Source organism: Wyeomyia smithii, chromosome 2 (genome assembly GCF_029784165.1).
Source record: "Wyeomyia smithii strain HCP4-BCI-WySm-NY-G18 chromosome 2, ASM2978416v1, whole genome shotgun sequence".
Lineage (NCBI taxonomy): Eukaryota > Metazoa > Arthropoda > Insecta > Diptera > Culicidae > Wyeomyia > Wyeomyia smithii.
The window spans coordinates 56,308,067-56,322,662 of NC_073695.1; the positions used below are offsets into that span (position 1 = coordinate 56,308,067).

Below are 14,596 nucleotides of genomic sequence, written 5' to 3' on the forward strand. Positions count from 1 at the left end.
AGGCTCCAGAAGCGGTTTTTCAATGGTAGTACTCGGCGTCGCGGCGTCGAGGATTAAGCCCGCGAGGAGGTTGTATTCTTCAAGTGGTGGGTGATGTTGAATCGACTCGACCGCTTTTGAAATCATTTCCTCGTATAACTTCCAATCAACATTCCGTGTGAGGTCAACCGTTAGTAATTGAAATAAGAATAGGCAGATGGTCGCTACCGTGAGGATCGAGGATTACCTTCCATGTGCAATCCAACCGTAGCGACGTCGAACATAAGGATAGATCCAAAGCGCTTGGGCGCGCTGGAGGTTTCGGGATACGTGTCATTTCACCGTTGTTTAAAATAGTCATGACGAAGTCATCGCAAAGGTTATAGATTAACGAGGAGAGGTTATCATTGTAGGGGGAACCCCAAGCCACACCATGAGAGTTGAAGTCTCCTAAAATCAAACGTGGCGAGGGAAGAAGTTCTATTAAATCAAAGAGCAGCCGTTGCCCAACCTGTGCTCTGGGCAGCGTTGCCAGGTATCCAGATTTAGCTGGATTATCCAGATTTTTGAACATGTATCCAGGTAGACAGCTTTGATGTCCAAATATCCAGATTTTTCATGGATGATCCAGATTTTATCCAGATTTTATTTTCTCTGTTCCGCAAAAAGGTCATCACTTCGATTTTGGCGCGAAATTTTGCAATTTTGTCACCTCAAATTTTGCGTACCCCAAGACTTTTATCCGAAAAATTAACCTTTCACCCCACGAAATGACTGCCAGATTTTTATTTTGCATTTTCCAGATTTTTTAAAAAATTACCTGGCAACGCTGGCTCTGGGAGGAATATATATTGAGGCAATACAAAGCTCTTTACCTTGTATTGTCATTTGACATGCGACAACTTCGATGCCTGGAATCGAGGGGAGGTTAATACGATAGAAAGAATAGCACTGTTTAATCCCTAAAAGTACTCCTCCATATGGGGTGTCTCGATCAAGGCGAATAATATTAAAATCATGGAAGTTGAGATCAATATTTGAAGTAAGCCAAGTTTCACAAAGGGAAAATGCATCGCATTTGTTTCTATTTATTAAAACTTTAAATGAATCCATTTTTGGTAAAATACTTCTACAATTCCACTGTAAGACAGAGATAGAATCCTTCGTATACGCAGATGAATTAGGCATCGAAGGATACAGTCGCTGCAAGGAGGGGCCATTGGGCATTCAACTGCTTCAAAAATGATCTAACTGTTGGGAGGAATGCTGTAAGAAAAATTTTAATTGGATCGGGTACATTGAAAGTTTCAAAAATCCAGTCCACAATTTTAGAAAATTTCACTAATCCAGAGTTTGTTTCATCAACTGGGAGTGCAAAAGAAACAACTGGGGTTTTAGATGTTCTCCAGCTAAGACCTCCAAACTCATCGTATGGGTCGACTGCATGCAACCCAAGGCGATACGCAAACAACGATATTGTATTCGCTCCAGTTTGATCAAATGTGTGTTTGCTGCGGAGCGGAAGCAGAAACACCCGTACTCAATGACAGACAATATCGTTGTTTGGTAAAGCCTTATAAGGTCTCCTGGGTGGGCTCCCCACCATTGTCCGGTTATTGTACGAAGAAAATTCACTTTTTGTTGACATTTTTTCATCAGATACCTAACGTGACAACCCCAGGTGCCTTTAGAGTCGAACCAGACACCAAGATATTTGTGTACCAAAACCTGAGAAATCGTTTTACCCATTAATTGTGTTTGAAGCTGCGCAGGTTCATGCTTCCTAGGAAAAACTACTATCTCAGTCTTCTCCGGAGAGAATTCGATACCTAGCTGTAAAGCCCAAGCAGACAAATTGTCCAAGGTATCTTGCAATGGTCCTTGCAAATCGGCAGCTTTGGCTCCTGTAACAGAGATTACACTGTCGTCTGCAAGTTGTCTTATCGTGCATGAATTTGCCAGACATTCGTCGATGTCATTTACATAAAAGTTGTAAAGAAGGGGGCTTAAACATGAGCCCTGGGGAAGACCCATGTAGCTAATGCGAAAAGTTGCCAAATCGCCGTGCGTAAAATGCATGTGCTTTTCGGACAGCAAATTGTGCAAAAAATTGTTCAAAAATGGAGAAAATCCTTGTCGGTGAAGTTTATCCGAAAGAATGTCAATAGAAACGGAATCAAAAGCCCCCTTAATGTCCAAGAACGCAGACGCCATTTGTTCTTTGCGAGCATACGCCAGCTGAATATCTGTTGAAAGCAACGCAAGACAATCATTCGTCCCTTTGGCACGGCGGAAGCCAAATTGAGTATCTGATAGTAGACCATTTGATTCGACCCAGTGGTCTAAACGACGGAGTATCATTTTTTCCATCAATTTCCGGATACAGGATAGCATCGCAATCGGCCTATAAGAGTTGTGATCAGAAGCTGGTTGCCCTGGTTTTTGGATGGCGATCACCTTCACTTGCCTCCAATCCTGCGGTACAATGTTTTGCTCCAGGAACTTATTGAACAAGTTCAACAAGCGCCTCTTGGCATTGCCGGGTAGATTCTTCAACAAGTTGAATTTGATTCTATCTAACCCAGGTGCGTTATTGTTACAGGACAGGAGGGCAACTGAAAATTCTGCCATCGTAAAAGGTGATTCTATCGCGTCGTGACCCGGAGACGCGATCGCGAACAAAGTTTTGCGCAGGAACAGAATCCGGACATACTTTCCTGGCAAAATCAAATATCCACCGACTTGAAGACTCCTCGCTTTCGTTCACGAACCGACGTCTCTTTCACGAACCGACGCCAATATCCGCGTTTCTTTGCTTTAGCCAGGCTTTTAAGCTTGGTATTAAGCTCCGAATACCGTATATAGTCGTCGGGTATACCTCCCTTCTGGAAGGCCAAAAACGCGTCGGATCTTTGCGTGTAGACATCGGAGCACTCTTTGTCCCACCACGGAGTTGGAGGCTGCTCTTTGATCGTTACGCCGGGATATTTCTTCGTTTGGGCTGGCAACGCGGCGTCGGATTAAGCCCGCGAGGAGGTTGTATTCTTCAAGTGGTGGGTGATGTTGAATCGACTCGACCGCTTTTGAAATCATTTCCTCGTATAACTTCCAATCGACATTCCGTGTGAGGTCATACGGAATGTCAATTGGTCGCATGCGAGTTGAACCGTTAGTAATTGAAATAAGAATAGGCAGATGGTCGCTACCGTGACGATCGAGGATTACCTTCCATGTGCAATCCAACCGTAGCGACGTCGAACATAAGGATAGATCCAAAGCGCTTGGGCGCGCTGGAGGTTTTGGGATACGTGTCATTTCACCGTTGTTCAAAATAGTCATGTCGAAGTCATCGCATAGGTTATAGATTAAAGAGGAGCGGTTATCATTGTAGGGGGAACCCCAAGCCACACCATGAGAGTTGAAGTCTCCTAAAATCAAACGTGGCGAGGGAAGATGTTCTATTAAATCAAAGAGCAGCCGTTGCCCAACCTGTGCTCTGGGAGGAATATATATTGAGGCAATACAAAGCTCTTTACCTTGTATTGTCATTTGACATGCGACAACTTCGATGCCTGGAATCGAGGGGAGGTTAATACGATAGAAAGAATAGCACTTTTTAATCCCTAAAAGTACTCCTCCATATGGGGTGTCTCGATCAAGGCGAATAATATTAAAATCATGGAAGTTGAGATCAATATTTGAAGTAAGCCAAGTTTCACAAAGGGAAAATGCATCGCATTTGTTTTTATTTATCAAAACTTCAAACGAATCAATTTTTGATAAAATACTTCTACAACTCCACTGTAAGACAGAGATAGAATCCTTCATATACGCAGTTGAATTAGGCATCGAAGGATACAATCGCTGCAAGGAGGGGCCATTGGGCAGTCAACTGCTTCAAAAATGATCTAACTGTTGGGAGGAATGCTGTAAGAAAAATTTTAATTGGATCGGGTATATTGAAATTTTCAAAAATCCAGTCCACAATGTCAGAAAATTTCACTAATCCAGAGTTTGTTTTATCAACTGGATGTGCAAAAGGAACAACTGGGGTTTTAGATGTTCCTGGCAGTGCTGGGAACTCCTTCTGGGACTTTAAATTTGCAAGCCCAGGAGGAGTTTGCTTCGGTTTTTCCGCAGCACTGTTTGGTTTGTTCGTACTTTTCATTACACTTTGGGAAATCTTAGGACCTTTACGGGGAAGCTTAGGAGAAGAAACATTTTTCCTCTTCCTAGACTCCCCAGAATTGGCATAAGATGTTCCCGCTGATGAATCGTCAGAATCGGTTTCATCGGAGGGCAACAGATCAAAGGGGCTCGATGTTATGGTAGAAGTGGTCACGGTCTTCTTCAGCATCTCAGCGTAAGAACGCTTTGAACGCTCCTTAAGTGACCGCTTGATTTTATCTCTGCGCTGCATGTACACCGGGCATGTGGGAGCTCATGCTGGTTTTCCCCACAGTGAATACATTTTTCAGCATTAACACTGCAAGAATCTTCCGCATGAGTCTCCCCACACTTGCTACATCGTGCCTTATTGCAGCAGTAGGCGGCTGTGTGGTCTAACTGCTTGCAATTGGTGCAATTCATAACACGGGGTACATACAATCGCACAGGCAGACGAACCCGATCGATCGAGACGTGGCTAGGGAGAGCAGATCCGGCAAACGTAACACGAAACGAGTCTGACGGAGTGTACACTTTTGTGCCGTTGACAAGAGACACAGACCGCAATTGCTTGCAATCTATGATCTTTACTTTTACGTCGTGACACAAAGCATTTTTGAAGCAGCCAAAACCGCTTGCCAAGATACACTCGACCGACAGACTCGAATCGGTTATGACACCGTCGATCTCCACGTCTCGTGCAGGTATATAAACGCGATACTCGCGTGTGAAAAGCTCGGAGCGAGCAATAGCGTTGGCCTGTTCCAGGTCGCTGACCACGACACGGAGCTTGTTGGGTCTGACCTTGGAGATTTCGGTCACGGCCTTGTACCCTTCCGTCAGGTCTTTCGAAATCTGCAGGATGTTTAACGGTTTCGATTTCGGTCCTGCTTTTGGCCGAAAGAAATCAGTAAAGCTGCCCTGAGATCCGTCCGGGTAAAGCCTGGGGCGAGGGAGGACTGGAGAATTAACAGAGGAAGGGTTGGCAGGAGGGACAGGGTCGGAGGGGTTCGGGGATGGTGGCACGGGAGGCGAGGGAGGGATCTACATCCATCGCGCTAAATCTAGCGCACTAGCGCCGACAGAACACGTACCTCTTTACTTCTCCTTTCAGCAGGGTTGGTTGTGCGAACGGTCGAAGCTGCAGCCGTTACAGCCAGCAGCACCAATACAGCAGCCCCAAACAGCCACCAGCAGCGAGCCGGGTGTGTGATCACTCAGCACAGCGACACAACTCGCTGTCAACTGTTGGCTTCTTCTTTTTCCTCCTTTGTGTTGAGATTCTCGTCCACTGCTGTAGCACAAATCACTTAGCAGCCAAATCGGCTTACGCACCAGCAAACAGCCACGATGCGAAACAGTTGCACAAAGGCGGGCGACCTTGAACCTTCACTCGACCAGGCAAACAATGCCAACACTCGCTCGCGCGTCTTTTGTATTATATTCTATCGGAGCGATCACCAAACACGTCCGATACTGATGCGTGTTCGGCACAGAATGATAAATATTGATGTTGTAATCTTTACATATAAAAATGCAGTCAAGTCTGTCTGTCTGTCTGATCCATATAGGCCCGAAAACTACCGAACCGATCGACGTGAAAACTTGTATGTAGAGGTTTTTGGTGCCGATAAAGGTTCCTATGATAGTTCGAGACCCCTCCCTCTTCTGGAAGGGAGGGGTCCCATACAAATGAAACATAAATTTCTGCACAACTCAAGAACAAACCAAGCAAATGAAACCGAATTTGGCATATGGATGTTTTAAGGGGTAACTAATATGTCATAATAGTTGGATGAAACAAAAATTTGTGCACATCTCGAGAACTGATCAACCAAATGGAGCAAAATTTGGCAGGTAAATGTTTTTAGTGGTAACAAATATGTACATAATGGTTTGACACCCGACTCCCTCTTCTATAAGGGAGGGATCCCATGAAAATGAAATTCAAATTTCGCACAGCTCAAGAACCAATCAAGAAAATACAACCAAATTTGGTATGTGAATGTTTTTAGAGGTAACAAATATGTCCATAATGGTTTTACGCCCCTCCCTCTTCTGGAAGTACATGTTTCTTCACAAATTTCTGCACATCTCGCGAACTAATCAACTAAATGGAACCATATTGGCAGATGAATGTTTTTAGTGGTAACAAATATGTTCCATAATCGACATCAGGCAACATTTTGGATTGTAAGATGGCAACTTCCGGTTTCCGGAAAACAGCCGAAAATGGCCGATTTCCACCCAATATAATAATATCCGGATCTAGAATAATACACAGGAGCTACAATCGACCACAGATAGCATTTTAAATTCTAAGATGGCGACTTCCGGTTTCTGAAAACAGCAGAAAATGACCAAATACCACCCAATATGAGGTTTTCTTTAACCAGTATGCCGTTCAAAATCCAGAAATTGTCTCCAAATGCCATTATGAATTCCAAAATGGCGACTTCCGGTGTCGGAAAAACAGCGGCAAATGCCCAAATACCACCCAATATGGGTATTTCTGGAACCGTAATGTTGCACTGGAGCCACAAATCGACTTCAGACAACATTTTGAATTGTAAGATGGCAACTTCCGGTTTCTGAAAAACAGCCTGAAATGGACGATTCCCATTAAATACTAGTATTTCTGGAACCAGAAAGATGCACAGAAGCTAAAAATTGATCACAGACACAATCTTGAATTTTAAGATGGTGACTTCCGGTGTCTGGCAAACAACCGGAAATGACCAAATACCATTCAATATGAATGTTTTCGGAACCAGAATTACGCCCAGATGACAGAAATTGATTTCACAGGCAATTTTAAAGTCCAAAATGACGACTTTCGGCTTCTGAAAAACAGTCCAAAGTGACCAAATATCACCCAATATGACTTACTTTACGAACTAATTTCATTTTTGTCATATGACTTACATTTTAAGTTTTAGTAAAGCGGGCAATGTATGCAGTTTGCGAGCATGCGAAAATGAACGGGAATAGAAGGTGTGACTTTTAGGCTTAGAAAAAAAATTTCCCTCGTCCAGACGGGACTCGAACCCGCAATCTCCGTTGTCTCCAACAAGGTGTTTTGGCCAATTAAACTACTGGGAAAGGTATAAATAGTTCTAAACCAAAGTCGAATCACCCTCTACTATTGTGTTCCCCTATCTCAGCACGCCAACGATGAACTGCACACACTGCCCGGTGGGAGTTTATTTTTTATAACTAAGAGAGTGATCTCTTCACGCACGCAGGAGCTCTTCCGTGATACGCGTTCGGAGTCTAGCCACCGACTGAGGTGTCTCATCGCTTGCGCCGCTGTAGATATAATAAGTCATTATACACTTTGAATTTCTCTTCTTTCCATAACTTTTGAGCCACATATCAAATTGTTATGAAGTTTGTTATTTGTAAGTTTGAGAGATGACTCGTTCGTATGACACTAGTTATGTTCAAATAAGTCATGTAATTTTTAAGATAATAGACTTTCGTTGTTTTATTAACAATTTAATACATAACGGTTGCTTGAGTTCGATTATAATCAAATGAAATGGGAACGTGTAGTGCAGCCAAACTTTGAAACCACGTGTTCAACTATAATTCATCAGTTAACCCTTAACTAGCCCGCTCATCTGATAATAATTATCAAATCGGTTGTGTAGTTTCTGAGATAATGAAGTTTCGTGATTTTCACAAGTCGGCACGTTACAAATGAAGTTACAGTTCGATTACAGTAAAATTCAATAGGGTCTTCTGAGGCAGCTAGACCATTCATTTGACACTAATTTTGTGGAAATCGGGTCGGCCATCTCTGAGAAAAGTGAGTGAGTCCAAGTAGTCTTCGGAATATGTTCCTTTGCATAGCTGGATTTCACATTTTTAAACATAACAGGCAAAGTAATAGTCCGATTGCAAAACAAATCAATAGGGTTTTATGGGGCAATCAGACCTACCATTTGACACTGATTTTATGAAAATCGGTACAGCCATCTCTGAGAAACGTGAGTGAGATTAAACAGTCTTCAGAACACGTTTCTTTTCATAACTTTTGAACCACAAGTTCAATCTTTATGAAATTCAAAACTTAAGGGTTTTCTAGGTAGCCCGTTTTTTTCGAGACCAATTTTATTCAAATCGGTTTTGTAGTTTCTGAGATATTGATGTTTCATGATTTTCACATTTTTAAACATAACCTCTAAACTAAAAATCCGATTACAATGAAATTCAATAGAGTCTTATGGGGCAATAAGACCTTTCATTTGCAATTAATTTCATGAAAATCGGTCCAGCCATCTCTGAGAAAAGTGAGTGAGAATAAAAATCTGCACATACACACACACACACACACACACACACACACACACACACACACACACACACGCACACATACGGAAAATGCTCAGCTCGTCGAGCTGAGTCGAGTGATATATGCCATTCGGCCCTTTGGAGCACTTTTTTACTTTCGGTTTTGCAAGTGATTGCTATACCTTTCTAGGAGAAAGGCAAAAAAGTCTCAGGAATTGATTGGTTGGTGTCTGATCTACGTAAAATGTCAGTAACATCGTGATGACGATAATACCGTATTCCGGCTCTTGTCTCCATTCGGCCTTGCGCCCATTCGGCCTTGCGTCCATTCGGCCTCGCTTCTATTCGGCCTCGTGTCCTTATGCCTGCCGTCCATTATGCCTAGCGTACTATGCCTCGCGTCTGTATGCTTAACGGGGTGTCTTCGTTTCGGGGATACTCTCGAGCCGGCGCAAAAGGTTAAGACAAGGTGATGGACTTTCCTGTTTGCTGTTTATCATCGCTTCTTGAGGGGTTGATCCGAGGGCGGGTATCGATACACGATTTTCACGAGATATGTTCAGCTTCTGGGCTTCGCGGATGACTTTGACATCATAACACGTAACTTAGCGACGGCTGAAGAGACCTACACCCGGCTGAAAGCCGAAGCCGGACGAATCGGACTGCAAATAAATGCATCGAAAACGAAATACATGCGAGCGAGAGGCTCCAAGGAGAACAACATCAGCCTCCCAACTCAAGTCTTTGTAGACGGCGATAGGCTTGAGGTGGTCGACGAGCTCGTGTACTTGGGGTCACTGGTGACCACCGACAATAACACCAGCAAAGAGATCCAGAGACGCATCTAGGCTGAAAATCGTGCCTACTTTTCACTTCGGTAGACACTTCGACCTAGTCGAGTGCGACGACGCACGAAGTTGACGCTATACAAAACCCTGATAATACCGGTAGTCCTTTACGGAATCGAGACAACAACGCTTCTCGCAGAGGACCTTAACTCCCTTGAAGTTTTCGAACGGAAATTGCTGCGGACTATCTACGGTGGAGTACAGACGGACGACGAAAAATGGCGACAGCGCATGGACCACGAGCTGCACGCGCTACTTGGAGAGAGCCTCATTACACACCTGGCCAAAGTCAATAGGTTGCGGTGGGCCGGTTACGTCGCAAGGATGCCGGACGACAACCCTGTGAAATCACTTCCTCTCAGCAACCCTGCCGGCACCAGAAATAGAGGAGCGCCGCGTGCACGATAGCTCGACCAGATCAAAAGAGACTTGCGGGTGATAAAACGCCTAGGGAACTAGCGAAACACAGCCCAAAACCGAGCAACATGGCGACAACTTACTAGTTATGGTCACAATTTAGAATTTTATAATGCTCTAAGAATTACAAAAACCACTGTTATTTAATGGTTAAGATGGTTGGTGACTGGCTGGACGCGAGTCATTTTAGACCCTAATGTGTTCATACACCTCTGTTCAGCAACTCCAATCACAACCTCCACGAGGTGCTGACCGGGATAAGAGTAACCTTAGCGGAGATTGGGTAACTAACCCCGGGTGGAAACTTTTGCAGTATTCTTACTGGGAAGGAACGGGGGTCATCAGCAACTGTTTCCCCATGTTAGGAGCGGCGTACAACAGCGTCTGACCCGTACAGGGCAGTAGCATACCGAATATGAATTACTATGAACAATGCAGATTCTAATACAGAACAGAATAATTGGCATGGACCTAGGCGAACGGAAAAGGACAACGATTATTGGAAACTTGGTACTTGGAATGAAAGGACTCTACTCGAACCGGCACGTGCAGGTATCCTGGCTACAGTGGCGACGTGAAAGTAGAAAGAAGAGACAGTTTCGTGCTAATTGAGAAACAGATCAAGCGTTGCAATGGATTGAGACCAACCATGACCGTATATGTGGGATGAGAATTGAGGGCGAGTTCTTCAATTACAGTCTCAGCCAATGATAAACCCAATGTCGAGAAAGAAGAGTTCTATGAAGTTCTTGAAAAGACGCACAGTAAGTGTCCAGTGGACATGACATCAAGATCGTCATCGGATCGTAATTGATAGGGAAAGTTTACTCTCTCCTACGAACGATAATGGCCTGAGGTTTATCAATTTCACTGCAGAGTTATGGCCCTAAATAGGGAAGCCTGCTCTCAGATCGGTGGTTGGTATTTTTCAGACGTTACATACGAGACACCGTTCAGAGGACCAAACATTGACGCGGTTCACATATTGAAATCGAGGACAACGAGAAAGATACGATTAAACATTCAGCGAAAAGTTGAGAAGCGGATCGATGAGCATGTTGGAGGGAACCTGGACGAACAGTGAAGTCAATCCACAGCACGATCAGCATCATAGCGCGAGAAGTGGTGGGTACAGCTGCGGCAACTAAATCCTTTAAAAAAAAGAGGTGGCCAGGCGCTGGAAAAAACATTTTAGTATACTATTGAACGGTGAGAAAGACAAAGACGTCGAAAGGAGCAGAATGGATATTGAGAATGATGGACAAGTTGTGGATCCACCATCCATGGAAAAGATAAAAAAGAAGTGGAAGAGCTGAGAAGCTGCAAGGCAGCTGGAAGGACGGCATTCTCACCAAACTTTTTCGAAGTCGGAGGCAAATGCGGTATCGTGCCATCTATCGGATAATCCTGAAAGTGTGGCCCAATAAAGGATTGCCCTGGAACTGGTTGGAGAGTCTCATCTACAGAAAAGGCTACCACGTGGACTGTAGTAGTTATCGGGGCATAACGCTTCTCAATACCGTGTACAACATTCTCTCCCGCATCCCGTTCCACAGTCTGAGGCCCCAAGTCACAGTGATCTAGAACGCAATCAATAGTTTTAGTCTGCGTCTGTTATTTTACCAGATGCAAACATTTTAAAAGGGTGTGTTCTAAAAAGAAAAATACGTTTTTATGAAATCAATAATAAAAAGGTTACATTGAAAAAAACTTAATTTTTCAGCGACACCCTAACCTACGATTTTAAATTCATCATACCGTGAAAAGTATGCAAGATAAGGATTAGCTTCCTTCGGAAAAGTTGTTCAATATATGTAGATCTATAACTTTTCTGAACTAATCAGAGTTGTATCTTTTTCTGCAAAAGAGTTAGTTCACTATTTTTGATAAAAGTAGAGGCATTTTAATTCTTGTTTTCTAAAAGAAGCGCCTTTCCAAACACAAAATATCTTCAAAAATATCTGCTGCAAATCTAACAAGAGCCGTGTTTTTGCACAGGAAATTGAATACCGCTAAATCGACATTCTGGACCACTGCTGTGCACTGTAAAAGCTGTTTTCACAGTTGTAAATTAAACGGCCGTGGCTGATTTTGATTATAAGAACCCAACACAAAATGCTTGCTTGTTTTGTTGCCAAAATAAGGCAATGCTTCATCGCTGGGGAGAAGGGCAAAGCCCTTAACCGGCAAATCGAAATATTTGCTGCTGCGTGTATAATTTTAAACCGACTTGTAAGCTTTTTAAAAGGAACAAATTTCGTTCTCTTTCTAAAATACGTAGTGCTACTTCAAACATATTTTTGAGTTTTGCATATAACACAACTCAGATTTCGAAGTTTCCAGATTTACCTGTTAAAATAATTAATACATGTTCCAGAGATAATATATAAAGTACACATCACTTATTCACTTATAGTTGATATTGTCAATAAATCCAGGGAACATGTTAATCTCATTATTGTCTTTTATTTTTCACTCGATGCTGAAGCATTATCCTATAACCAGAATTTATGACAGCAACTCAATTTTCTAGTGAATATAGCCAAGCCAAGCCAAGCTACTCTCTCATAGCATCGAGCGACTATACTTTTTCAAATCGCAGCAAAATTTGCGATCAACAAGTCTAAACTTGGCTGTGAACGCTAAGCGCACTGTTACTTCTGGGGTGAAACAGCAAAAAAACGGTTGTTTATCACGAACACGTGTTTGCTTTCAATGGGCCACATTTACAATCACTTAGCACGAACGAGAAACAGAAAGCACAGCGCTCACTTTACCACCCTTCAACAAAAGCCCGATTCAAAACCGACTCACCCCCGCCACACTCCGGTTAATTTGGCACCGGTTAAAAGGGATCCTTCCACTGCTTAACTGCACCACGCCACACCACGTGCAACCCGCGGCAACGTCAACCCCTTCCCGATGGGGTTGCAAAACGACGAGCTGTACGCAAATGGAAAGTACTTTTTGAACTTTTCACTTCTCACTGATTTACGATTCGGCAAAGAAGTACAAGAGGGCAGATTAGTCCGAAATAGCCACACTCGAGATACGATTGACCCCTCACTTATGGCTGCCACCACACAGGTACCAGTGAATGCAAACAGCCCAAAATCGCTACTGAGAAGCCATTTCAATTTGCCGAAGTGCTGCCGCAGTCAATCGCAGCGTGCAGAAGGTGCAACCGCCAGCTGTCCGATGCTGCTCCGAACAAAGCGGTGCTGCTATGCACCAGCTCAACAACGTTTATCGCCTACATAACGGAGAATCAACTCAGTCAGTGGCACTGTGCGAGAATGTGACGTTCGTTTTTGGGGCACAATTTGCAACCTTAGAACGAGCGCCTCCAGCAGCAAGCGGTTTAATGGCTACGCATGGTAGTTTTTTCAATATAAGTGAAAACAACCTACATTCGAGAAAATTATTATGTAGGCTAAGCATTTGTTTCGTGCAGCCTTATTTCCAATCCTGTGACCGAAGACACAAGCCTATGACATCCGTTTTGTATGCGATACACCGCAAATCTATAGAGGAGGAAGTGAGAAAGCGGTGAGCTCTTTTGAAGTCGGAACTGCAGCTGCACCAAGGAAAGCCACCGGCAAACGAATAGCAGCAAGGATGGGAAAACATGCCAGCTTCTTCGAACGACAGTACTGCCGCTACGTACACATACAGTGCAATGATACATAAATCATTTTTTCACTAAACTTCGAATGCAAGATGCACAACATGATGACGGATGACGACGGCACGCGGTGAAAAGGTTGAGGGTACAAAAAAATGAAAAACTATCTTTGCAACTCGGCACCCGCGCTCCAGACTGGGGTGCGGCTCGGCCCGGTTCCCGGGCGTGACGTAGTGATTTTTCTCGATATTTTTAATGATTTGACAAATGGTAGGACAAACTCACGATAGCACGCTTCGTAAGCATTCGAGGTCAGATACGTGCGATGACTTTCGAATCGCTCAATTGATTCACACACTCACATACAGAAACGTATCAGCAGGACCATTAAGCATGTAAACGTTGCAAATTGAAACTTTTGATTGGCATCTACCGGGAATAAAGATGTACATATACGGAGGCTGGAAGACTACTGTACAAGCTTCGGTTTGGATGGTTTGTTGTGATTCCAATTTGATTGAAATATATAAGGTTTGAATACTGCTAATTATAATAGTTTTAAATACATATATTTGATATGTTCATAGTCAAATTTTTTTTTTTGAATTTTAACCTTAAATTAGTTCAGCGATGATCAATATTTCAAGAAAGCCGTGCTCATTCAACTATACGTAGGACATACCCGCAGTAATTAGCCACGGTTTTAACATATCTGTATTTTTTCCGATGTGGTTCTGCGATTATCGGTTGCAATAATCTTATTCAATCACAAGAACATCCATTCAACGTTTGGAAGTTTGTGATTGACCTGTACCGTTCTCTCCATAATGAAGAACCCAATAAAAGAAATTGTTATGAGAATAAAAAAATCCTTGAGCAGTTGGATTGTACATGGCTTTAAAAAAATTGCGAAAATATAAAAAATCAAGCTGGACAGTCATCAATTGAAATCTTCTCTTGTACCTCCGAGAAATAGTATCTCGCTCTCCTCCAATAGTAAAACGCAATACCAGTCTCTATTCCGATCCAAAATATGAGAATACCCTACTCTCACTCGTTCGTAATTAAAGCATACAATTTCGATGAAAATGCTAAGAATTCAGTGCACTAAAATTGTTGACTATATATAAAAAATCGGCAGCGATAGACCCGTATAATTCAGAGGAAACAAAATATTCAAACTAATTTACAAAAATTTGTTGGAACTTTTGTGCTGCTCTACTCTAACTGTACTCAATATAGAGAAAAAATAATTTACATCTTC

General features: G+C 43.0%; 1 protein-coding gene across 2 annotated transcripts in view; it reads right to left on the reverse strand.

The window, feature by feature from the left end:
• Nucleotides 1-12,891, reverse strand: part of LOC129724791 (band 7 protein AGAP004871) — a 281,087-nt gene extending 268,196 nt beyond the window's left edge. Inside the window, exon 1 of one of the 2 annotated variants that reach the window (XM_055679956.1) lies at nucleotides 12,522-12,891. The gene's annotated coding sequence lies outside the window, so the exon portion shown is untranslated. Of the gene's footprint in view, nucleotides 1-12,056; nucleotides 12,194-12,521 lie in introns of those variants that run through there. The other variant, XM_055679957.1, reaches the window with a different exon arrangement.
• Between the last annotated feature and the right edge of the window lie 1,705 nt (nucleotides 12,892-14,596).